Here is a 24,930-nt window from a genome sequence, read left to right as displayed (position 1 = left end):
TATCAACCAGCTCGGACGCCAACCTCGCCAACTCCGAACACCTTCACTTCCAGATCCACATCGACCCCAAAACCACACTCAGAGGCACCCTCCTCTACAGACCACCAGGACCCCGCGCAAAATTCAGTGAAGACATCACGGACTTCATCACCCCACACGCGCTCCCCTCCAAAGACTACATCCTTCTGGGAGACCTCAACTTTCACCTCGAAAAGATCAACGACCGCAACACCGCCACCCTCGTGGACAACCTCGCCAACCTCGGACTTAAACAACTAGTCACTTCCCCCACCCACATCGCAGGTCACACACTCGACCCCATCTTCACATCCAGCAACCATGTCTCCTTCAGCCACACTACGGACCTCCTCTGGACTGACCACAGCTGCGTTCACTTCACCTACAACAAACCAAAACCCAGCTTCCACCTCCAACCTACCCTACAAAGGAACTGGAGCAAAATCACCACGGACCAAATCTCCGCATCGCTCCTTCAAAACACCCCAGCCCTCTCTTCTAACGCTAACGAAGCCGCCGCCAACCTCACCCTATGGTTATCCAACACCGCTGACACCTTAGCTCCACTGAAAAAACGTCAAAACAAACCTGGCAGCAAGAAGGCCTCATGGTTCAACGACGATCTCAAGAAGTCCAAGAAACTCTGCCGCTCCCTTGAAAAGGCCTGGAAAAAAGACCCAACCACCAGCACCAAGGACGCCTTCAAAAACGCCACCCGCACTCACCACCAACTAATCCGAAAAGCCAAGAAAACAGCATTCAAGGATCGACTTGACAACAACGCTCACAACAGCAAGGAACTTTTCAACATCGTCAAGGAATTTTCCAATCCCTCGGCCAACTCCAACGACATCACCCCCTCTCAAACCCTCTGCGACTCCCTAGCCTCATTTTTCCACAACAAGATTGCAGACATCCACAACAGCTTTGACAACCAACCCGGTAACCAACCCACCCTACCATTTGATGATCATCTTCCCCCCGTGAACACCCTTAACGACTGGAACCCAATCTCCACTGAGGACACCATCCGCCTGATGAATTCCATCCACTCAGGATCCCCCACAGACCCATGTCCTCACCACATCTTCAACAAAGCAGACTCCGTCATAGCACCGCACCTCCGAGACGTCATCAACTGCTCCTTCAATTCCGCCATCTTCCCGGAAGACTGGAAACACGCTGAACTCACCGCCCTTCTGAAAAAACCCACAGCGGACCCCACCGAACTCAAAAATTACCGCCCCATCTCGCTTCTTCCATTCCCGGCCAAAGTCATCGAGAAAGCTGTCAACAACCAGCTCGCCGCCTTCCTCGAAGCCAACAAATCCCTCGACCCCTCACAATCTGGCTTCCGAGCAAAATACAGCACTGAGACCGCCCTCATCGCAGCAACAGACGACATTCGAACTCTACTGGACAATGGAGACACAGTCGCCCTCATCCTCCTCGACCTCTCTGCAGCCTTCGACACAGTCTGCCACAACACCCTTTTACAACGCCTCAATAACATCGGAATCCAAGGAAAAGCACTTGAATGGATCACCTCGTTCCTCACCGGAAGAACCCAGAGAGTCCGCCTCCCACCATTCAAATCCAAGGCCTCTGAAGTCATCTGCGGCGTACCACAAGGATCCTCACTCAGTCCCACCCTCTTCAACGTATACATTAGCCCCCTCGCGGTCATCGCTCGCCAACACAACCTCAACATCATCTCGTACGCGGATGACACTCAACTGATCCTTTCCCTCACCAATGACCCCAGCACCGCCAAAACCAACCTACACGAAGGAATGAAAGAAGTTGCCGAATGGATGAAACAAAGCCGTCTGAAACTGAACTCAGACAAAACAGAAGTCCTCATCTTAGGTACATCCCCCTCTGCATGGGACGACTCCTGGTGGCCGGAAGCCCTCGGAAAAGCACCCATCCCAACAGACCACGCACGGAACCTAGGCGTCATCCTGGATTCTTCACTCTCAATGAACAGACAAGTCAGCGCCGTATCCTCTTCCTGCTTCAACATTCTTCGCATGCTCAGAAAAACATTTCGATGGATCCCCTCCGAAACAAGGAAAATAGTCACCCACGCTCTGGTCACGAGCCGACTGGACTACGGAAACACCCTCTACGCAGGTACTACCGCAAAACTCCAGAAGAAACTCCAACGAATCCAAAACGCCTCAGCCAGACTCATATTAGACATCCCACGCAACGATCACATCTCTGGTCACCTTAAAGACCTCCACTGGCTACCCGTCAATAAGAGGATCACTTTCCGACTGCTTACCCACGCACACAAATCACTCTACGACATCGGTCCAGAATGCCTCAACTCACGTCTGTCCTTCTACACCCCCTCCCGCCAACTACGTTCTTCCAGCCAAGCCCTCGCCACTGTACCTCGCATCAACAAGACCACCATGGGAGGCAGATCCTTTTCATACCTGGCTGCTAAGACATGGAACTCTCTCCCCGCTTACCTTTGCCTTACCCAGAACCACCTAGCATTCAGAAAGCAACTTAAAACGTGGATTTTTGACAAGTAATTCTCCTCCCCTTCCTAAGCGCCTTGAAACCCTCCGGGTATGTAGTGCGCTATATAAATCCTTTGACTTGACTTGACTTGACTAGTTAAATTGTGTGAATTTCATTCAAGCGTTAATTGATATTATTTTTGGGTATGACAGTCCCTGCATCCATTATTTAGTGTGGTTTCAAGGGTGGTATTCGAGTAGTCCTTTAGTGGGGCCAAGAGGGTTGTGGTATCTGGTTTGAGTGAGCTATATTGCATAGTGATTGCTCTCCTACCCGTGCCATGTGATACAAGTGTTTTATTATTATTATTATTATTATTATTTGTACATTTATAGAGCGCAAACAGCTACCCACAAAGGGTTTCCCGGCGCATTCATGCGATGGTGCTTTGATGCTACAGTGTAAGTGCTGCTTAGATGTTAAAGAGCCAGGTCTTTAAGGCTTTCCTAAAGCTCATGTAATTAGTCTCATTTTTGGCTATGATAGGCATAGAATTCCACAATGTGAGTCCCAAGAAGGAAAAGGATTTTCCACCCATGCGTGACCGTCTGACTTTGGGAATCACAAAATTCTTCACTGTGGCAGATCGCAGAGCACGAGAGGGGCAGTATGGATGTACCAAAGCTTGGAGATATTTGGGGGCTTTTTTTGTGACAATTTTGTGCATAAAGCAAAGTGATTTAAACTTAATTCGATTTTCAATTTTTAGCCAATGAAGATCTCGGATGTACTTGGAAGTAGGAGTAGTACTGGGTATTTTACATAACAACCTAACTGCTGCATTTTGGACTGTCTGTAGTCTAAGAATCGTGGCTTTCTTTGCCCCAAGATATAGTACATTTCCATAATCAAGCCTTGAAGTGATCAAGGCATTGATTACAGTCTTCTTGGTCGATTCTGGCAGCATCCAGCAGATCTTCTTTAGCCATTTTAAAATGGCGAAACATGTAGCAGACGTTTTAACTGCTTTTTGATGCATAGTCAAAGAGTCATCGATAATGATGCCCAAATTGCGTGCCTGTATCACTGGAACCGGAAGCAGGCCCATTTCTGGTGGCCAATGTTGAGGGCCCCATAGTTCCTTGTTCTTTACCAAGACCATCACTTCGGTTTTCTCACCGTTTAATTTGGGAAAGTGTTCTTGCATCCATCCTGCAATTTTCATCAGCCCACATTTGAGTGTGGAAGGGTTGTCATTATTTCCTGAGGAAAGTGAAAAAAGCAGCTGAGAGTCGTCAGCATAAGAGTACATTTGTAAACCGGTTTCTTCCACCACCTTGGCTAGAGGGCTCTAATATAGGTTGAATAATAACGGACTTAATATAGAGCCCTGTGGCACTCCATGCTTGAAGACTTGGATATCCGAGCAGGCTGAGCGGGAAAAGACTTGAAAAGTTTGATTCTTTAACAGAGATTTAAGCCAATTTAAAGCGGGGCCTCTGATACCCAATGAATGTAGTGTCCGCATTAACCCCGTATGTGACACCGTATCAAATGCGGCACTCAAGTCCAAAAGTACCAGTGCCACCGTTTCGCCTTTGTCCAGCATGAGGCGGATATTTTCTGTAACACCTAAAAGGGTTGCCTCTGTCGAGAAACCTAACCTGAAACCTGACTGACAGGGGGTAGTAGATCTTGGGCAATGACGAAATCAGTTAGAGAACGATTCACATGCTTTTCAAAAATCTTGGAAAATATTGGTAATAGAGAAATAGGTCTAAAATTAGAAGGCAAGTTGGGGTCGGCTCCAGCCTTTTTTAACAATGGATGGATCATGGCATGTTTCCATTCTTTGGGTACCATCTCCTCTTGTAGGGAAGCGTTTAGAAGGTCAGTAATAATAGCCATTGACTCCTTTTTAAGTTTTTTAAGTATCGAACAGGGTATAGGGTCATTAGGTGAGCCTGATGTAATGGTGTTGAGTAGTTCAATTAGAGTATCAGTACTGAGTTTTGGCCAGTTCTCAAATAGGCTACTAGGGACACAAAGAGGCGATCGCTCAATGCTATTTAGAGTATTTGTGATCTGGGTGCTTTGTAGGGAGGTGTCACTTTGATGGCTGACATTCTGAGCATTTTCTATCCCTTGATAGATTTTTTCTACTTTATTAACAAAAAAAGTGGCCATTAGGTCGCATTTCTGCTTACTTAAATCTGGTGGAGTTTGAAGCGTTTTTGAACCTGCTAGTTCTTTCACCATTTTAAAAAGTGCTTTTGACCGGTTAAGGGCCTCCACAATAGTGGAGCACACAAAATCCGCTCGAGCTTTACTACAAAGCACATGGTATTTGTTAAGTTTATCTTCATACTCCCTTTTTGCCTCCGATGAATACGTTTTTCTCCAAATGCGTTCAGAAGTTTTACATTTAGATTTTTCTAATTTCAATGATTCCGTGAACCATGGGGCAGGAGGTCGATGATTTATGCATTTTAATTTAGTTTTTGGTAAGCAGGTATTTATTGCTGTCATTAGCCATTTCTGTACTGTTGCCGATAATGCATGAACAGATGGTTCAGAGCATGGAATATTAGTGCTTAAAAGATTATTAAGGGCATCGATATCCAGTTTCTTCCAGTTCCTGATGAACTGAGGTTGTCCCAGTGTGTCCCCCGTCCTTCAGCTGGTAACTGGAAGCGAGAAACTAACTAGATAATGATCCGACCAACAGATAGGTCTATTAGGAAAGGTGGTGATTTCCTTGATATTAGAGAATACTGGATCGAGCAGATGTCCTGCATTATGCGTAGGGCCTGTATTAAGCAGGTTCAAATTCAGGGCCGCTAAATCGGCAATGAATTCCGTGGTTTTTGAACAGCTTGTACTTTCTAGATGCAGATTTATATCACCAATAAGAGAAAAGTTAGATGCCTTCATGACCAGTGGGCTAATAAGTTCTGGAAGGGCTGCTACCCAGTTGGTCGCCGTACCAGGCGGACGGTAAATGAGTGCGCCTGTTAACATATAATTGGGGGTAAGAGCAAGTTTAAATATAGCAGCCTCACAATTAGGACATGGTAGTTTACTAAGCTCACAGTTAAATTCCTTTTTAAAAAGAATAGCAATTCCTCCACCTACTTTGGTTGTCCGATCTAATCTTACTATTGCATAGTGATTAGGTAGGGCTTCTGCGATATCCAGGCCCGAACTTTCTTGGAGCCAAGTTTCCGTTAGAAATGTTTGGAGTATGGCAGATTTTTTTTGGCTCATCCTGCCTATTACCCCATGTCAGGAATAGCCTATATGTTAGTGATGCTTATAGTAGAAATGATCCAGGGGATATTCCATAATCATCAATGAGCGTCTCAGCAAATAGGTTCCTTCGGGTCGTGAGTCCGGCAGTGTGCCATTCCGCCATTTCTGGGCGGCAGATATCTACTTGTGAGTTGGGGAGCACCCCTATAGGTAGGTCTGGGGCATAGGGCGGGGTGAGTATGCAGTCCGTACATATCAGGAGCAGCAGCTGCGTGCTGTGGACATTAATATATTTTCAGGGTGCTTCGGGATCGCCGCATTTGATTCACCCGACACTCATTATTATATTCACTGCTCCTTAGAAAGAATACCCCATAATGCCCTGTAAGGGCTTTTTTGTCATATGTATTTAGCTTGGTGGACCTTCAGAATGAGGAAAGGCCCCACATAGAATTTGATTAATGTTGTTGGAGGCTGTAGGAAGTCCAGCACCCCCAATAGCATTTTACAAAAAAACAGGACTTCTCCTAGGTCTTTAAATCATGACCCCATGAGAACGTGTATCTTTTTAAAGTACTCCTAGCTGGAACTGTACGCTCTTCGGCTAGAGTGCAAGCATCTCTTAAGGTTGTTTTTATGAATGCATTTTCTAGGCTGAGAAATGTTAAAATTACATTTTTATAGACATGTATTTTTAAAACAATATGTCTCTGGCTATTTATTTAATAAATGTTAACACAAAATGTAATAATAGAAAATGAGTAATTGAGCGACTGAATTTTTTTTATTAACATCCTAATAAAAACATGTTTCATTAATGAACATACTTAAACAATGCATTGTCTGAATTACTGAAATATACATTAGATTAAACTATTAGTGATTTTTGGAGAAAAATGACAGATCTGCTTTATATATACTGATATGCTCTCCTCTTGATAATATTTATATTTTGTGGAAGTGTCTCTTTGACAACATCAGTAAGTCTGCCTGAGTGTGGCCAGGACCTGTGAGATTAATTGCACGCTGTGCATGCCAGAAGGCATGGTGTAGGGTGGGCTACTCTGAGGCCAGACCCTGCGGCCAACCGTATGGTGCTTGCACGGCCGCGTGGCTTGACTGCTAATAGGTGGTTGGGCACAGGCCCTGGTGGAAGGCCAACCCCATGCCATCCATACCATTTCTACAGTGGTTTGGCTTTGCGTATGGTAATAAAATATTACTTTACATTAAACAACCCAGAAATTCACTGAAGAAATGTGTACAACTAATTATCCCTCATATTACACCACTCATGCCTTGATATAACATTATTGATAAAATCATTGCAACATTTGAAATCACAACATTGATTACAAAACTGTGCATGGAGGGGGGCCTAAGTTATAGTTACATTATGGCACTAGTTATAGTTACTAGAGGAAACTATACCAGATGAATTTCTGTGTTTTTATTAGTTTGAAAATTATATTTTCACTTAAATTTTCATGTAAATATAGCGTCGCTTTAACCTTTGTTTTTCAGTTCATATATATATATATATTTTTAAAACAGATGGAGAATCTCTAAAACAGGAGGAAACAAGCAATTTTGAGTACCACACATATTGATGCCTTAACTGCTCTTTTCTTAATGCATTGGCTTTAGTCAGAAGTAAAATATGTTATAATGCAAGCATTTTTTATAGAATTGAATCATGTGGGTCCTGCCATCTGTTTGTACTGTGTCCCACTTACAAAGCATTAGTTTGTATGTGTTTTAGGTAATTGCTTTTTTAGATCTGTGGAATTAAAACTAATGTGTATTTACAATAGCATAGACCAGTGGTTCTTAGCCTGTGGTCTGTGGATCCCTAGGGGTCAGTCAGTATGTCAAAATTATGTATTACACTATATTTTTATAGCATACAAAGTACATAAAATATATGAAACATTGAACATTATATAATAAAACAGGAAAGCAAGGCTAAAAACGATTCATTACAAAACATAGTATAATAAATCATTACATTAAAAGCCATCCAGCATAAAAAATACATGACAAAAAATATCAATCCCTTTCTATAAAGTTCACAATAACAATAGTTCTTTGAACATAGCTGCATTATATAAAATTACTGTCAATTTGGGACCTCCTGCTCTTCAAGGAAGACGAAAGAAATGACACCAGGGAGTGGCGTACGAAGGGATCAACAAGCATTTGACTAAAATATAAAGCTGCCCGGCAGTTTTGATTCTGCATATGCTAAGTGATTCTGCCATTCTGGGAGGGTTAGTACTTATAGCATGGTATGCGCACTGTCCCGTAGCTGTGAATGCTCTACGGTCAGCGCTTTCCTACGATCTGAGAGATATGTGAGTGTGTGTACTACAAGTGGTAAGATCAGCTATAATGGAGATATTTAATTTTGCAATTCTAAAGAAAGGTTAAAGATAATAGCCAGGTTGAATTCACTGAGAATTCCTCAGAAATACTTATCTTGGAATCTAGAACATGGAATTCGACAATGGCTCACCCTATGTCACGTGAACCTTTTACCTCTAAATGACCTACCAGCAAACTGGTCTCATTGCAAGAAAAATGGCAAAATCTGTAATTTTTGTGAGTTGGGCATTCAGAACTTGGATCATGTCTTGTTTTTCTTCCCTAGAAACATAGAAACAGGAGTAAACCTGTTGACCCAGTCCAGACCCGGGTACAGTATGCAAACAAAGAACAATGTCCAACTGGAAGTTATTTCACATGGCAAATTCAGAAACAGATTTAATCATAAGGAAGAACGGAAATAAGGGAGACCCAAAGAAATTAGAGGGAAAAAAAGGCTCTTATTTGAAGTCAGACAGGTCGCAATGCCGTCAACCACCCAGCGTCACTTTTGGTTCCATTGTGGTCAATTTAAATCATTTAAAACAACTGATGACAATTTTCCTTGTGTATATCTTTCTTTGTTAATGACCAACATTTTGCTGAAATGTTTGTGCCGTTCATGCTGTTTGTTCATTTTCTTTTGTGTCACTGCGCCGCTCAGTGTCACTAGCAAGTTCAGTGCAATACATACTTATCGTTACTATTCCATACAATGTACTGTAGTGCTTTCATAACTACTTGCAAATAAGAACCTTTCTGTTTCTCCACAAATTTCTTTGGGTCTCCCTTATTTCCGTTCTTGTTTTTACGCCAAGCATTGGTTCTGTATTTTCATCATTGGCTTCGGCCGACGTTTTTTCAAAACTGTATCAAAAATGTTACTTCAGCCTGTGAATTTCTCTTTCGTCTGAAGAATGAAGCAGTTTGTGTAAAACTATTCAACTTTTTAAGGAGTTTATGAATGTATTTTAACCTCTATCATATCCTTTTACATGGTTTTACCTTTTAGACACATGGCTCTCCCTCCAATTATGCTGTTACTCTATGCTGTTACTCTCTGGGCCTTGGAGTCTTTTAAGGTTAAAATAGTCTCAGTACCCTTACCTTTTTTGAAATGTATTTTGCACATGTTATGGCTGCTATTCAATCGTTCTTTACACAATTGGGATATATTGTACTCCCACAATCTTGCTGCTATTTTAAACATGATTTTCTAAAGAAACTGTTATTATACATTGCAGTATAATGTTTTAGAAATTTGCATATGTAGTTGCTGCTATTTAATGCATTTTTGTACAAAATTAGAATATATATATTATATGTTTAGGTTGTGTTTGGTAAAGGTAAATGTACCAAATATGCTGGTTGTTTTAGAATACTTTTTTGTTTTTAACAAGCAACTGATGTGATGTACATTATTCTAAATTGAATCTATCCCAAAGTTACTATTGTTTAGTATGGACGTACACTTGTGCAATTTGTTTTGGTAGAGGTTTTATTTATGACTTTGTTGCTGCTTATTGGTCCTAATGCTGTGAACCTTTATTACTGTCTCACTCATCAGAGTAATTGACAATATCCATCTATGTTATGTAAGGGAAAATCTAAGACTAGCTATGAACGGTTTCGATATTTATAAATGGACTGAGAAATTAATTGACCTTATCTTTGAATATACTTATTATGTAATAATCGTTTGTATATTTTATGTGGACCTCCTTGGAGATCCAAATCTTCAATAAATATTGAATTGCTAGAGTGTGTTCGGGGTAGGCGTGACTTCCATGACATGGCCAGTCTACCTTTGGCCAGGCCAAGTGCCAAATCCAGAAATGTGTTAATATTTTTCATCCCAGTGGTGCGGTTGGTAATTTCCAGCAAGAAGTGCAGCCCCTGAGTTGTCACTGAGGTCTAGGTGCCTTCTGATAAAGGGGCTGACACCTCATTCCAGTATGTTTGTATGTTCGGACAGTCCCACATCATGTGTAGGAACATGGCTACGGGATCTTGGCAGTGGGGGCAGATATCAGGGAAGCCCTCGCACAATTTCGCTATTCTTTGTGGGGTTAAGTAGGTATGGTGTAGGTAGTTTCTCCGGACATCGCCTTCCTTACGGAAACATGGATGAATGCTTCCTCCGCACCAGACATCACCATTGCCATCCCTGAAGACTATAAGATCACTCGCAAAGACCGTACCAGCCACACAGGAGGAGGAATCGCTATCGTCCATAAGAAATCAATCCGCATATCAACCAGCTCGGACGCCAACCTCGCCAACTCCGAACACCTTCACTTCCAGATCCACATCGACCCCAAAACCACACTCAGAGGCACCCTCCTCTACAGACCACCAGGACCCCGCGCAAAATTCAGTGAAGACATCACGGACTTCATCACCCCACACGCGCTCCCCTCCAAAGACTACATCCTTCTGGGAGACCTCAACTTTCACCTCGAAAAGATCAACGACCGCAACACCGCCACCCTCGTGGACAACCTCGCCAACCTCGGACTTAAACAACTAGTCACTTCCCCCACCCACATCGCAGGTCACACACTCGACCCCATCTTCACATCCAGCAACCATGTCTCCTTCAGCCACACTACGGACCTCCTCTGGACTGACCACAGCTGCGTTCACTTCACCTACAACAAACCAAAACCCAGCTTCCACCTCCAACCTACCCTACAAAGGAACTGGAGCAAAATCACCACGGACCAAATCTCCGCATCGCTCCTTCAAAACACCCCAGCCCTCTCTTCTAACGCTAACGAAGCCGCCGCCAACCTCACCCTATGGTTATCCAACACCGCTGACACCTTAGCTCCACTGAAAAAACGTCAAAACAAACCTGGCAGCAAGAAGGCCTCATGGTTCAACGACGATCTCAAGAAGTCCAAGAAACTCTGCCGCTCCCTTGAAAAGGCCTGGAAAAAAGACCCAACCACCAGCACCAAGGACGCCTTCAAAAACGCCACCCGCACTCACCACCAACTAATCCGAAAAGCCAAGAAAACAGCATTCAAGGATCGACTTGACAACAACGCTCACAACAGCAAGGAACTTTTCAACATCGTCAAGGAATTTTCCAATCCCTCGGCCAACTCCAACGACATCACCCCCTCTCAAACCCTCTGCGACTCCCTAGCCTCATTTTTCCACAACAAGATTGCAGACATCCACAACAGCTTTGACAACCAACCCGGTAACCAACCCACCCTACCATTTGATGATCATCTTCCCCCCGTGAACACCCTTAACGACTGGAACCCAATCTCCACTGAGGACACCATCCGCCTGATGAATTCCATCCACTCAGGATCCCCCACAGACCCATGTCCTCACCACATCTTCAACAAAGCAGACTCCGTCATAGCACCGCACCTCCGAGACGTCATCAACTGCTCCTTCAATTCCGCCATCTTCCCGGAAGACTGGAAACACGCTGAACTCACCGCCCTTCTGAAAAAACCCACAGCGGACCCCACCGAACTCAAAAATTACCGCCCCATCTCGCTTCTTCCATTCCCGGCCAAAGTCATCGAGAAAGCTGTCAACAACCAGCTCGCCGCCTTCCTCGAAGCCAACAAATCCCTCGACCCCTCACAATCTGGCTTCCGAGCAAAACACAGCACTGAGACCGCCCTCATCGCAGCAACAGACGACATTCGAACTCTACTGGACAATGGAGACACAGTCGCCCTCATCCTCCTCGACCTCTCTGCAGCCTTCGACACAGTCTGCCACAACACCCTTTTACAACGCCTCAATAACATCGGAATCCAAGGAAAAGCACTTGAATGGATCACCTCGTTCCTCACCGGAAGAACCCAGAGAGTCCGCCTCCCACCATTCAAATCCAAGGCCTCTGAAGTCATCTGCGGCGTACCACAAGGATCCTCACTCAGTCCCACCCTCTTCAACGTATACATTAGCCCCCTCGCGGTCATCGCTCGCCAACACAACCTCAACATCATCTCGTACGCGGATGACACTCAACTGATCCTTTCCCTCACCAATGACCCCAGCACCGCCAAAACCAACCTACACGAAGGAATGAAAGAAGTTGCCGAATGGATGAAACAAAGCCGTCTGAAACTGAACTCAGACAAAACAGAAGTCCTCATCTTAGGTACATCCCCCTCTGCATGGGACGACTCCTGGTGGCCGGAAGCCCTCGGAAAAGCACCCATCCCAACAGACCACGCACGGAACCTAGGCGTCATCCTGGATTCTTCACTCTCAATGAACAGACAAGTCAGCGCCGTATCCTCTTCCTGCTTCAACATTCTTCGCATGCTCAGAAAAACATTTCGATGGATCCCCTCCGAAACAAGGAAAATAGTCACCCACGCTCTGGTCACGAGCCGACTGGACTACGGAAACACCCTCTACGCAGGTACTACCGCAAAACTCCAGAAGAAACTCCAACGAATCCAAAACGCCTCAGCCAGACTCATATTAGACATCCCACGCAACGATCACATCTCTGGTCACCTTAAAGACCTCCACTGGCTACCCGTCAATAAGAGGATCACTTTCCGACTGCTTACCCACGCACACAAATCACTCTACGACATCGGTCCAGAATGCCTCAACTCACGTCTGTCCTTCTACACCCCCTCCCGCCAACTACGTTCTTCCAGCCAAGCCCTCGCCACTGTACCTCGCATCAACAAGACCACCATGGGAGGCAGATCCTTTTCATACCTGGCTGCTAAGACATGGAACTCTCTCCCCGCTTACCTTTGCCTTACCCAGAACCACCTAGCATTCAGAAAGCAACTTAAAACGTGGATTTTTGACAAGTAATTCTCCTCCCCTTCCTAAGCGCCTTGAAACCCTCCGGGTATGTAGTGCGCTATATAAATCCTTTGACTTGACTTGACTTGACTAGTTAAATTGTGTGAATTTCATTCAAGCGTTAATTGATATTATTTTTGGGTATGACAGTCCCTGCATCCATTATTTAGTGTGGTTTCAAGGGTGGTATTCGAGTAGTCCTTTAGTGGGGCCAAGAGGGTTGTGGTATCTGGTTTGAGTGAGCTATATTGCATAGTGATTGCTCTCCTACCCGTGCCATGTGATACAAGTGTTTTATTATTATTATTATTATTATTATTTGTACATTTATAGAGCGCAAACAGCTACCCACAAAGGGTTTCCCGGCGCATTCATGCTATGGTGCTTTGATGCTACAGTGTAAGTGCTGCTTAGATGTTAAAGAGCCAGGTCTTTAAGGCTTTCCTAAAGCTCATGTAATTAGTCTCATTTTTGGCTATGATAGGCATAGAATTCCACAATGTGAGTCCCAAGAAGGAAAAGGATTTTCCACCCATGCGTGACCGTCTGACTTTGGGAATCACAAAATTCTTCACTGTGGCAGATCGCAGAGCACGAGAGGGGCAGTATGGATGTACCAAAGCTTGGAGATATTTGGGGGCTTTTTTTGTGACAATTTTGTGCATAAAGCAAAGTGATTTAAACTTAATTCGATTTTCAATTTTTAGCCAATGAAGATCTCGGATGTACTTGGAAGTAGGAGTAGTACTGGGTATTTTACATAACAACCTAACTGCTGCATTTTGGACTGTCTGTAGTCTAAGAATCGTGGCTTTCTTTGCCCCAAGATATAGTACATTTCCATAATCAAGCCTTGAAGTGATCAAGGCATTGATTACAGTCTTCTTGGTCGATTCTGGCAGCATCCAGCAGATCTTCTTTAGCCATTTTAAAATGGCGAAACATGTAGCAGACGTTTTAACTGCTTTTTGATGCATAGTCAAAGAGTCATCGATAATGATGCCCAAATTGCGTGCCTGTATCACTGGAACCGGAAGCAGGCCCATTTCTGGTGGCCAATGTTGAGGGCCCCATAGTTCCTTGTTCTTTACCAAGACCATCACTTCGGTTTTCTCACCGTTTAATTTGGGAAAGTGTTCTTGCATCCATCCTGCAATTTTCATCAGCCCACATTTGAGTGTGGAAGGGTTGTCATTATTTCCTGAGGAAAGTGAAAAAAGCAGCTGAGAGTCGTCAGCATAAGAGTACATTTGTAAACCGGTTTCTTCCACCACCTTGGCTAGAGGGCTCTAATATAGGTTGAATAATAACGGACTTAATATAGAGCCCTGTGGCACTCCATGCTTGAAGACTTGGATATCCGAGCAGGCTGAGCGGGAAAAGACTTGAAAAGTTTGATTCTTTAACAGAGATTTAAGCCAATTTAAAGCGGGGCCTCTGATACCCAATGAATGTAGTGTCCGCATTAACCCCGTATGTGACACCGTATCAAATGCGGCACTCAAGTCCAAAAGTACCAGTGCCACCGTTTCGCCTTTGTCCAGCATGAGGCGGATATTTTCTGTAACACCTAAAAGGGTTGCCTCTGTCGAGAAACCTAACCTGAAACCTGACTGACAGGGGGTAGTAGATCTTGGGCAATGACGAAATCAGTTAGAGAACGATTCACATGCTTTTCAAAAATCTTGGAAAATATTGGTAATAGAGAAATAGGTCTAAAATTAGAAGGCAAGTTGGGGTCGGCTCCAGCCTTTTTTAACAATGGATGGATCATGGCATGTTTCCATTCTTTGGGTACCATCTCCTCTTGTAGGGAAGCGTTTAGAAGGTCAGTAATAATAGCCATTGACTCCTTTTTAAGTTTTTTAAGTATCGAACAGGGTATAGGGTCATTAGGTGAGCCTGATGTAATGGTGTTGAGTAGTTCAATTAGAGTATCAGTACTGAGTTTTGGCCAGTTCTCAAATAGGCTACTAGGGACACAAAGAGGCGATCGCTCAATGCTATTTAGAGTATTTGTGATCTGGGTGCTTTGTAGGGAGGTGTCACTTTGATGGCTGACATTCTGAGCATTTTCTATCCCTTGATAGATTTTTTCTACTTTATTAACAAAAAAAGTGGCCATTAGGTCGCATTTCTGCTTACTTAAATCTGGTGGAGTTTGAAGCGTTTTTGAACCTGCTAGTTCTTTCACCATTTTAAAAAGTGCTTTTGACCGGTTAAGGGCCTCCACAATAGTGGAGCACACAAAATCCGCTCGAGCTTTACTACAAAGCACATGGTATTTGTTAAGTTTATCTTCATACTCCCTTTTTGCCTCCGATGAATACGTTTTTCTCCAAATGCGTTCAGAAGTTTTACATTTAGATTTTTCTAATTTCAATGATTCCGTGAACCATGGGGCAGGAGGTCGATGATTTATGCATTTTAATTTAGTTTTTGGTAAGCAGGTATTTATTGCTGTCATTAGCCATTTCTGTACTGTTGCCGATAATGCATGAACAGATGGTTCAGAGCATGGAATATTAGTGCTTAAAAGATTATTAAGGGCATCGATATCCAGTTTCTTCCAGTTCCTGATGAACTGAGGTTGTCCCAGTGTGTCCCCCGTCCTTCAGCTGGTAACTGGAAGCGAGAAACTAACTAGATAATGATCCGACCAACAGATAGGTCTATTAGGAAAGGTGGTGATTTCCTTGATATTAGAGAATACTGGATCGAGCAGATGTCCTGCATTATGCGTAGGGCCTGTATTAAGCAGGTTCAAATTCAGGGCCGCTAAATCGGCAATGAATTCCGTGGTTTTTGAACAGCTTGTACTTTCTAGATGCAGATTTATATCACCAATAAGAGAAAAGTTAGATGCCTTCATGACCAGTGGGCTAATAAGTTCTGGAAGGGCTGCTACCCAGTTGGTCGCCGTACCAGGCGGACGGTAAATGAGTGCGCCTGTTAACATATAATTGGGGGTAAGAGCAAGTTTAAATATAGCAGCCTCACAATTAGGACATGGTAGTTTACTAAGCTCACAGTTAAATTCCTTTTTAAAAAGAATAGCAATTCCTCCACCTACTTTGGTTGTCCGATCTAATCTTACTATTGCATAGTGATTAGGTAGGGCTTCTGCGATATCCAGGCCCGAACTTTCTTGGAGCCAAGTTTCCGTTAGAAATGTTTGGAGTATGGCAGATTTTTTTTGGCTCATCCTGCCTATTACCCCATGTCAGGAATAGCCTATATGTTAGTGATGCTTATAGTAGAAATGATCCAGGGGATATTCCATAATCATCAATGAGCGTCTCAGCAAATAGGTTCCTTCGGGTCGTGAGTCCGGCAGTGTGCCATTCCGCCATTTCTGGGCGGCAGATATCTACTTGTGAGTTGGGGAGCACCCCTATAGGTAGGTCTGGGGCATAGGGCGGGGTGAGTATGCAGTCCGTACATATCAGGAGCAGCAGCTGCGTGCTGTGGACATTAATATATTTTCAGGGTGCTTCGGGATCGCCGCATTTGATTCACCCGACACTCATTATTATATTCACTGCTCCTTAGAAAGAATACCCCATAATGCCCTGTAAGGGCTTTTTTGTCATATGTATTTAGCTTGGTGGACCTTCAGAATGAGGAAAGGCCCCACATAGAATTTGATTAATGTTGTTGGAGGCTGTAGGAAGTCCAGCACCCCCAATAGCATTTTACAAAAAAACAGGACTTCTCCTAGGTCTTTAAATCATGACCCCATGAGAACGTGTATCTTTTTAAAGTACTCCTAGCTGGAACTGTACGCTCTTCGGCTAGAGTGCAAGCATCTCTTAAGGTTGTTTTTATGAATGCATTTTCTAGGCTGAGAAATGTTAAAATTACATTTTTATAGACATGTATTTTTAAAACAATATGTCTCTGGCTATTTATTTAATAAATGTTAACACAAAATGTAATAATAGAAAATGAGTAATTGAGCGACTGAATTTTTTTTATTAACATCCTAATAAAAACATGTTTCATTAATGAACATACTTAAACAATGCATTGTCTGAATTACTGAAATATACATTAGATTAAACTATTAGTGATTTTTGGAGAAAAATGACAGATCTGCTTTATATATACTGATATGCTCTCCTCTTGATAATATTTATATTTTGTGGAAGTGTCTCTTTGACAACATCAGTAAGTCTGCCTGAGTGTGGCCAGGACCTGTGAGATTAATTGCACGCTGTGCATGCCAGAAGGCATGGTGTAGGGTGGGCTACTCTGAGGCCAGACCCTGCGGCCAACCGTATGGTGCTTGCACGGCCGCGTGGCTTGACTGCTAATAGGTGGTTGGGCACAGGCCCTGGTGGAAGGCCAACCCCATGCCATCCATACCATTTCTACAGTGGTTTGGCTTTGCGTATGGTAATAAAATATTACTTTACATTAAACAACCCAGAAATTCACTGAAGAAATGTGTACAACTAATTATCCCTCATATTACACCACTCATGCCTTGATATAACATTATTGATAAAATCATTGCAACATTTGAAATCACAACATTGATTACAAAACTGTGCATGGAGGGGGGCCTAAGTTATAGTTACATTATGGCACTAGTTATAGTTACTAGAGGAAACTATACCAGATGAATTTCTGTGTTTTTATTAGTTTGAAAATTATATTTTCACTTACATTTTCATGTAAATATAGCGTCGCTTTAACCTTTGTTTTTCAGTTCATATATATATATATATTTTTAAAACAGATGGAGAATCTCTAAAACAGGAGGAAACAAGCAATTTTGAGTACCACACATATTGATGCCTTAACTGCTCTTTTCTTAATGCATTGGCTTTAGTCAGAAGTAAAATATGTTATAATGCAAGCATTTTTTATAGAATTGAATCATGTGGGTCCTGCCATCTGTTTGTACTGTGTCCCACTTACAAAGCATTAGTTTGTATGTGTTTTAGGTAATTGCTTTTTTAGATCTGTGGAATTAAAACTAATGTGTATTTACAATAGCATAGACCAGTGGTTCTTAGCCTGTGGTCTGTGGATCCCTAGGGGTCAGTCAGTATGTCAAAATTATGTATTACACTATATTTTTATAGCATACAAAGTACATAAAATATATGAAACATTGAACATTATATAATAAAACAGGAAAGCAAGGCTAAAAACGATTCATTACAAAACATAGTATAATAAATCATTACATTAAAAGCCATCCAGCATAAAAAATACATGACAAAAAATATCAATCCCTTTCTATAAAGTTCACAATAACAATAGTTCTTTGAACATAGCTGCATTATATAAAATTACTGTCAATTTGGGACCTCCTGCTCTTCAAGGAAGACGAAAGAAATGACACCAGGGAGTGGCGTACGAAGGGATCAACAAGCATTTGACTAAAATATAAAGCTGCCCGGCATTGCCTAAAATTATATTTGCACAAGAGTGGTAAAATAAATCTTTTTCTTTGCTCATTATCAAATCTTCCGAAAATTATGTCCAATCTTCTGCAGAGTAAACATTGCTGGGATAGCCCAACATCAGCGGGACATAGTTTAGGCAGTAACTCACTAAAATGAAACGATGCTGGAGGTTCCGCACTGTAGCTAGGAATGAGTGCATATCAGTGTAATGGATGGAGACATTTCATATAGCTTCACAGAGGATTTCATACAATTGACCTCCCTTCTCTCTCTTTCGCAGCATTTGATAAGAAAATGTCTTTAATTCTCACCTTGAAATTTAACGTACAGCAGTGTGGGTTCTCGAATAGCTCCATTAAACACGTTGGGGCAAATTTACAAGCCCCTTACGCCAGATTTGCGCCGCCGTTGCATGACTTTTGTGTCGCAGCGGCGGCACAAAGCCAGTGCCATGCTGCGGGCTATTTACAATGTGACGCATCTAGGGAGATGCGTCACGTTGTAAAGCCCTGCGCCACATGTGGGCGTTCCTGCACGGGGGGGGGGCGTTCCGGCGCAAAAGTGGCTTCGAAAAGTGGCTGAGTAAAATCTACAAGATTTCACTCAATCACTTTTACGGCCATGCTGTGTCAAAACCCTGTGCCTGCTTGAAGCAGGTGCAAGGACTGCCGCAGCATGTTGGGGGTAGGGGTACCCCGAGCCTTGCTGGAGCTGCGGTGCGTTTGCGGCGCAACTCCAGCAATGCTCCGCCTTTCCACGGGGGGATGCAACACGCATCTGCCCATCCGTGCCCCACAGTGCGGCGCATTGTAAATGCGGTGCATCAGTGGTGGCGCACGGGTGGCAGATGCGTCGCAACTCTTCTGGCACATCCCTGCTGATTAGCAGAGATGCGCCAGAAGTAGTAAATCTGCCTCAAAGACGTTGTTGAAGCCTAGTTAGGCAATACTTGTGGGACATTTAAACAGCCAGTATTTTTTACTTTGATTATACTCCGATTTTACTTTTTTTTAAACTTGCTACCTCTTGGCACAGACCCACATGGATGAAATGCAGCTCCCATCCTCTTCTCGCTCGCTCTCTGGTCCACCACGGGTTTCTTTCCCGATTGAGTGGAGAGAGCGAGCGTGCCACCGGAAGTCCCTGCTGCTTCCGCTTGCAGCAGAACGTGCTGGGTTGACGGGCTTGTCGTCCCAGAGACTCCACTATTTAACTTGGATGACTCCATGGAAGTGCAGTGGTGTTGAAGCATAATTGGGCCGTACTTGTAGAACATTTAAACTGCCAGTATTTACTCAGATTTTTTTTTTTTTTTAACTTGTTTCCTCTTTGCACAGACCCACTTGGGTCAAACGAAGTTGATGTCCTCTTCGCGCTGGCTCTCTGGTCCACCACGGGTTTCTTTCCTGATTGAGTGAAGAGAGCAAGCATGCCACGTAAGTCCCTGCTGTTTCCGCTGGCGGAGGAACCTGCTGGGTTGACAGTCTAGTTGTCCCGGAGTCTCCACTATTTAACTTGGATGAATCCACGGACGTGCAGCGGACGCATGCAGCGGGCTCGTTGCTGGCGTGCCAAAGGCATGCCAAAGCCAAGCCCATCTCCACCCGTCCACGTCCATCCGTCGCCAGCAGCCAGAACCCATGCCCCTCGGGCTCCAGACACCCCTCTCAGGCTCACCTACTCAGCAACTCAACTCAAACAGGGTACACAGCTTACCTCTTCTTATACCTTGTACTCATGTCATATGACCATCCATTTTAACAACCTCGAGGGTCCGTTTACTTGCAAATTTTGCCACTATTAGATCTTTAATGAGAGTAAGGCGTCTTCAGAGCAGCAGACCCAGCATAATAGCCCAGACAAGCTGAAGTCAATAGCTACCACTCCCGAGGCCACAGCCCATCCAGTAGACATTAACTCTACTCCTTATTTGAGATATTTTTTAGCCAATGTCAGACCCTTGCCCAAGCACTCCACTGAACTGTGGGACTTAATGAATTCTGATTTTCCCAAGTTAGGTTTCCTCACAGAGACCTGGCTTAAACCTTCCTCGACACCAGCCATTACCTTAGCCCTTCCTGAAAATTACTGTATTCTAAGACTGGAAAGGCAGAGTAAAGTAGGTGGAGGCATTGCCATTGTATATAATGAAGGATTGTCCATCATCGAGTCTGCCTCAGACAATTACATAGAAATCTGATTTTTAAGATGGAATTCATGCCCCTGCATTGCTTAAAGGGTGAGCTTATATATCAACCTCTCAGCTCACACAAGGATTTTACTATTAATATGGGAACAAAAATTGCCCCTCACAGCATCTCCTCCAAGAAATTTTTGGTGCAAAGGGATTTTAACATCCAGGCTGAAGATAGTGGGAACATTGAGTCCACTAACGTCCTTGCAGATATGGTCTCCTTAGCATTAGTAATGATCAATGCTGGCCGACTCACTTGGCCGGCCACAACCTGGACATTATACTCTTTCCCTGCATATTTGCAGAACCACCTTGCCCAGTGATGTGGTCAGATCATTCTCTGATAAATTTTCAGATAGAAGGAATTCAGTCTAGCTTTACCCTTAAATATCCCCTTCGTAATTTTAGAAGACCATGGCATAAGATTACGCAGGATTCCTTTGGGAAAGGCTTTATATCCCCTATATATGTAGGACCTGTCGACATCTGGACCAGATAATCCATGAGGCCTTAAAATCAATAACAGAAACTCTGGTCCCATTAAAACAGCAGCACACTAATTCCTATAGAAAATATGACACCTGTTATACCACAGAACTTAGAAGGGAAAAATCCAATTGCAAAAAATTGGAAAAAAACGAGGCATGAAGCACAAACAGAGAAGGAGAACGCAGTCTATAAAATGGCTCTGGTACTCTTCCATAGGAAAAGTAAAAAGGCACAGAAAGTCCATATTACCTCTAGGAAAAATCAAGCTGGCAATTCTACTAAAGAACTCTACAACATTCTCAATTCTTTTACCAACCCCACAGCCTGTACTAATCAGATCCCCCCTCTCAGACATTATGTGATAATATTGCCAACTATTTTGAGGAAAAACTTTATATAATATATGATCAATTTCCCATTGACTCTAACCCCCCAGATATCTCTGTCCTATTGTCCACAACTCAGAGAGAAGAGGTCTGCCTGGAGAGTTTTCCTGCCTTGCAGGTACCTCGAGTAGAAGTGATGCTGAGATCAGCCACATCTTGTTCACCCCTCGTTATTCTGCCAGCCAATCTGTTTGCCTCACTAGCCACACCACTAGCCCCCTCTATATGTCCTATACTAAATGCCTATCTGAGTGAAAGGATACTCCCTCATGAATGGAAGGCGACACTACTGCTCCCGAAAAAGGCAATGTACCCTCAACAGAGTTGACAAACCACTGTCCTATCTCACTCCTTGCACTCATGAGTAAACTCCTGGAAAGGCATATCAGCACTAAGCTCATGGGGTAGTTAGAATCTCAAGGCAACCTTGACCCCTCACAGTCCGGTTTCAGACCCAATGAATCCACTAAAACTACCCTCATATGCGTCACACACTACATCAAACTTTCCCTGGATAACAATAAGGTGGTGCTGCTAGTACTGCTGGACTTGTCCGCAGCTTTAGATACTGTGTCTCACCAGATGCTACTCTATAGATTAAACGAGATAGGTATCCAGGGACGGATCCAAACTGCCAACTTGGGCCCTTTCCGATCACACACCTTGGAGCTTATTAAGCAGGTAGCAGAGGGCTCATGTCTCAGCCCTACCCTGTTCACGGTCTCAGCCAAATTTCTCTTCGCTGATGGTTTGCGAGCAATCTCCGGATGGATGACAAAAAACTTAATCCAGCTTAATGCAGCTAAAACTGAAATCTTGCTATTCGGTAATGCTTAAACCGTGTGGTCCCCTGACTGGTGGCCCACAGAGTTGGGCTCCGCCTCTACCCCTAAACTTGTGGCTAAAAACCTGGGTGTCCGACTGGACCACTCTCTGACTATGAGAGATCAAGTAATGGCCACCTCAGGTACCTGTTTCCACACTTTGAGTCTTCTCCTTCCCTTATCTGTCTGCAGGACCCTGATTCAAGCTTTAGTAATCAGCCATCTTGATTACTTTAATGCCCTTCTTATGTCCGCTAATGAATCCCTGCTGAATAGACTGCAAGTGGTTCAGAACACAGCAGCCCACCTGGCTCTTAACATGCCCCCCAGAACTCCTTCTCAGCCACTGTTGCGACAGCTTCACTTACTTCCTATCTGTCAGAGAATCAACTTTAACATTTGCAATCTAGTCCACAAGCCTGTACATGGTAGAGGCCCAAGCTACCTCTTGGAAAAACTAAAGCACTATCTGCCTGGCAGATCCCTTGTTCGGGGGGAAAAGCTCTGCTGGTTATCCCCTGCTACTGAAAACTTCGGACAGGGGCAAAGCTTTTGCATACTTTGCTTCAGTGTTCTGGAACTCATTGTCCGTTCAACTACGGAAGTGCACTAATCTCCACTTTAGGAAACTTCTGAATACAGAACTGTTCAGTAACTGACCACCGTGGCTCTGCAAATTGTGCTCCCCTAGCGCGGAGATACCCCTTCGGAGGTGTTTCCTGTGCATTACAAATTCAAATTCAAAGACCTAAATTTACATTTTACATATTGCAAACACCTGATTTTATATATGAAGTCCAGGGTTAAACAATCTCTGAAAATGCTCCAGAATCAGGTTGACCGTCTCCCTTCTCCAAATCGAATGCCACAGTGAGATGGGCACTAAATGGAAAACATCACAAAGAAATAGGCAGCAAAGTACAGTGTGGCAATTGTAATTCAAGCAACTACAAGCGAGAGCTAACAACCGGTTATGAAAACCTTCCTCTATGCACTGCAAGGAGTCTATTTCCCCATAAGTGGCAATTGAGATAGCTTTAGCCTGATATATTTTTTTTATTTCCGGGTTTGGTTTTGTCCAGAGTTTTTCACTAAATCTAAATATTATCATTATGATTTTTTCCAATAACAGGAATCTGTTAGCTACCATGTTAAAGTGTGCTTTTCATCAAAGAGAATTCCGAGATAAGAGAAGGTATTCACCACTTCCAGCCTTTGTCTGTCTCTGTGGAATACTGGTAGTTTCTTTGGGTAACCCTCTACCACAAGAACAAAAGTTTTTGCTTCATTAACTCTATGATCCAAATTTTCCATAAAACAAGTGTATGCCTCAAAAAGGGCCTGCAGCACCTTCCCAGTTATGGTGATGAGCACAGCATCGTCTGCGCATAAAAGTATTGGCAGGTGAATAGAATTGAAATAGGGGGCGTCAGAGGTGGATCCAGTCAGTGCGGCCTCCACCCCATTAGTATAAATTGAAAATATAAAGGGGGCAAGGACGCATCCCTGTCGGACACCCCTCTGGATTTCGAAGGGACTATTATATTCCCCATCCCTTCCATACTGAACACAGGCAGAGGCCTGTGAATAGTACACCCGGCATATAAAAGCTATTATAGTCTCATCTGTGCCCATGGCTTCCATATCATTTCATAACTTAGAGTGTGTGACACAGTCAAAAGCGACAGAAAGATCTATAAAGGCCACATTATATTTGCCCATTCTTGGCCTCAGTACATTTAGCGATTATTAAACTCAACTTAAGACATAGGTCTATGGTCCCTTTTCGCTTTTTAAACCCATATTGTGTTGTTTTCAAAACATTCTGCTCCCGGACCCATTCCTCTAGCCTATTCAATATTAGGTGCCCCATCAATTTAGCTGTCCTGTCTATTATTAGGATGGGTCTATAATTGAATGGCAAAGCCTTATCCCATTTTTTATGCATGGGGATTAGTATTGTTTTTTTCCAGGATTCTGGGGGTCCCATCTTACTTATAACATTAAATATAATGATTAATAATGGTGCCCATATATCTTGGTGCTCTAAATTGAGTGCTCTAAAATGAGATTGCAGTGGAAATTTTCCCATTATGTAGATTCAAGTAATCTTTTTCAAGCAGTTACAATAGGTAATTATGACAGTATTGGCAATAAGCATTCTGTTGTAATTATTAATGCTTACATTCCCCCAGAAGAATGTTTTAATATTTTATTGAAGCAAGTGTTTCTTTATATTAAACAGATTAAAGAGGTTCATCCACCCCCTGAAGTTATATTAGTTGGGGATCTGAATTGTAAAGTTTCTAATTCAAGCATAGATTTATTTAGAAATAGACCTAAAGAAGAGGCCTACCTTATTCCACAATTACTCTTCCCAGATAAAATAAAAACTAAAAAAAGAGGGAAGATATTGTTGGAAGAACTGTTTGCGGTGGAGGGGCTTATCTTAAATGGTAGGCTCCCCTCTGATTTCCCTGCTAAATTTACCCACAGGTCCGCTCATAGCGAGTCAATTCTGGATTATGTGATTTCTGATTATGGTATTGTCTCGCTAGTCCAGGATTTGATGGTATTACCAACAGCATTGAGTGACCACAATGTAATTAGTATAAGTATCTCTTTAAACCCGCCTCCCTCTGATACCTGGTCATTTTATAATAAAGGAGTTAATTTCCATAAAATCTCGGGTAGAT

The sequence above is a fragment of the Lissotriton helveticus genome, chromosome 7 (genome assembly GCF_964261635.1).
Source record: "Lissotriton helveticus chromosome 7, aLisHel1.1, whole genome shotgun sequence".
In the NCBI taxonomy this organism is placed as follows: domain Eukaryota; kingdom Metazoa; phylum Chordata; class Amphibia; order Caudata; family Salamandridae; genus Lissotriton; species Lissotriton helveticus.
This window is presented reverse-complemented; position numbering follows the sequence as displayed.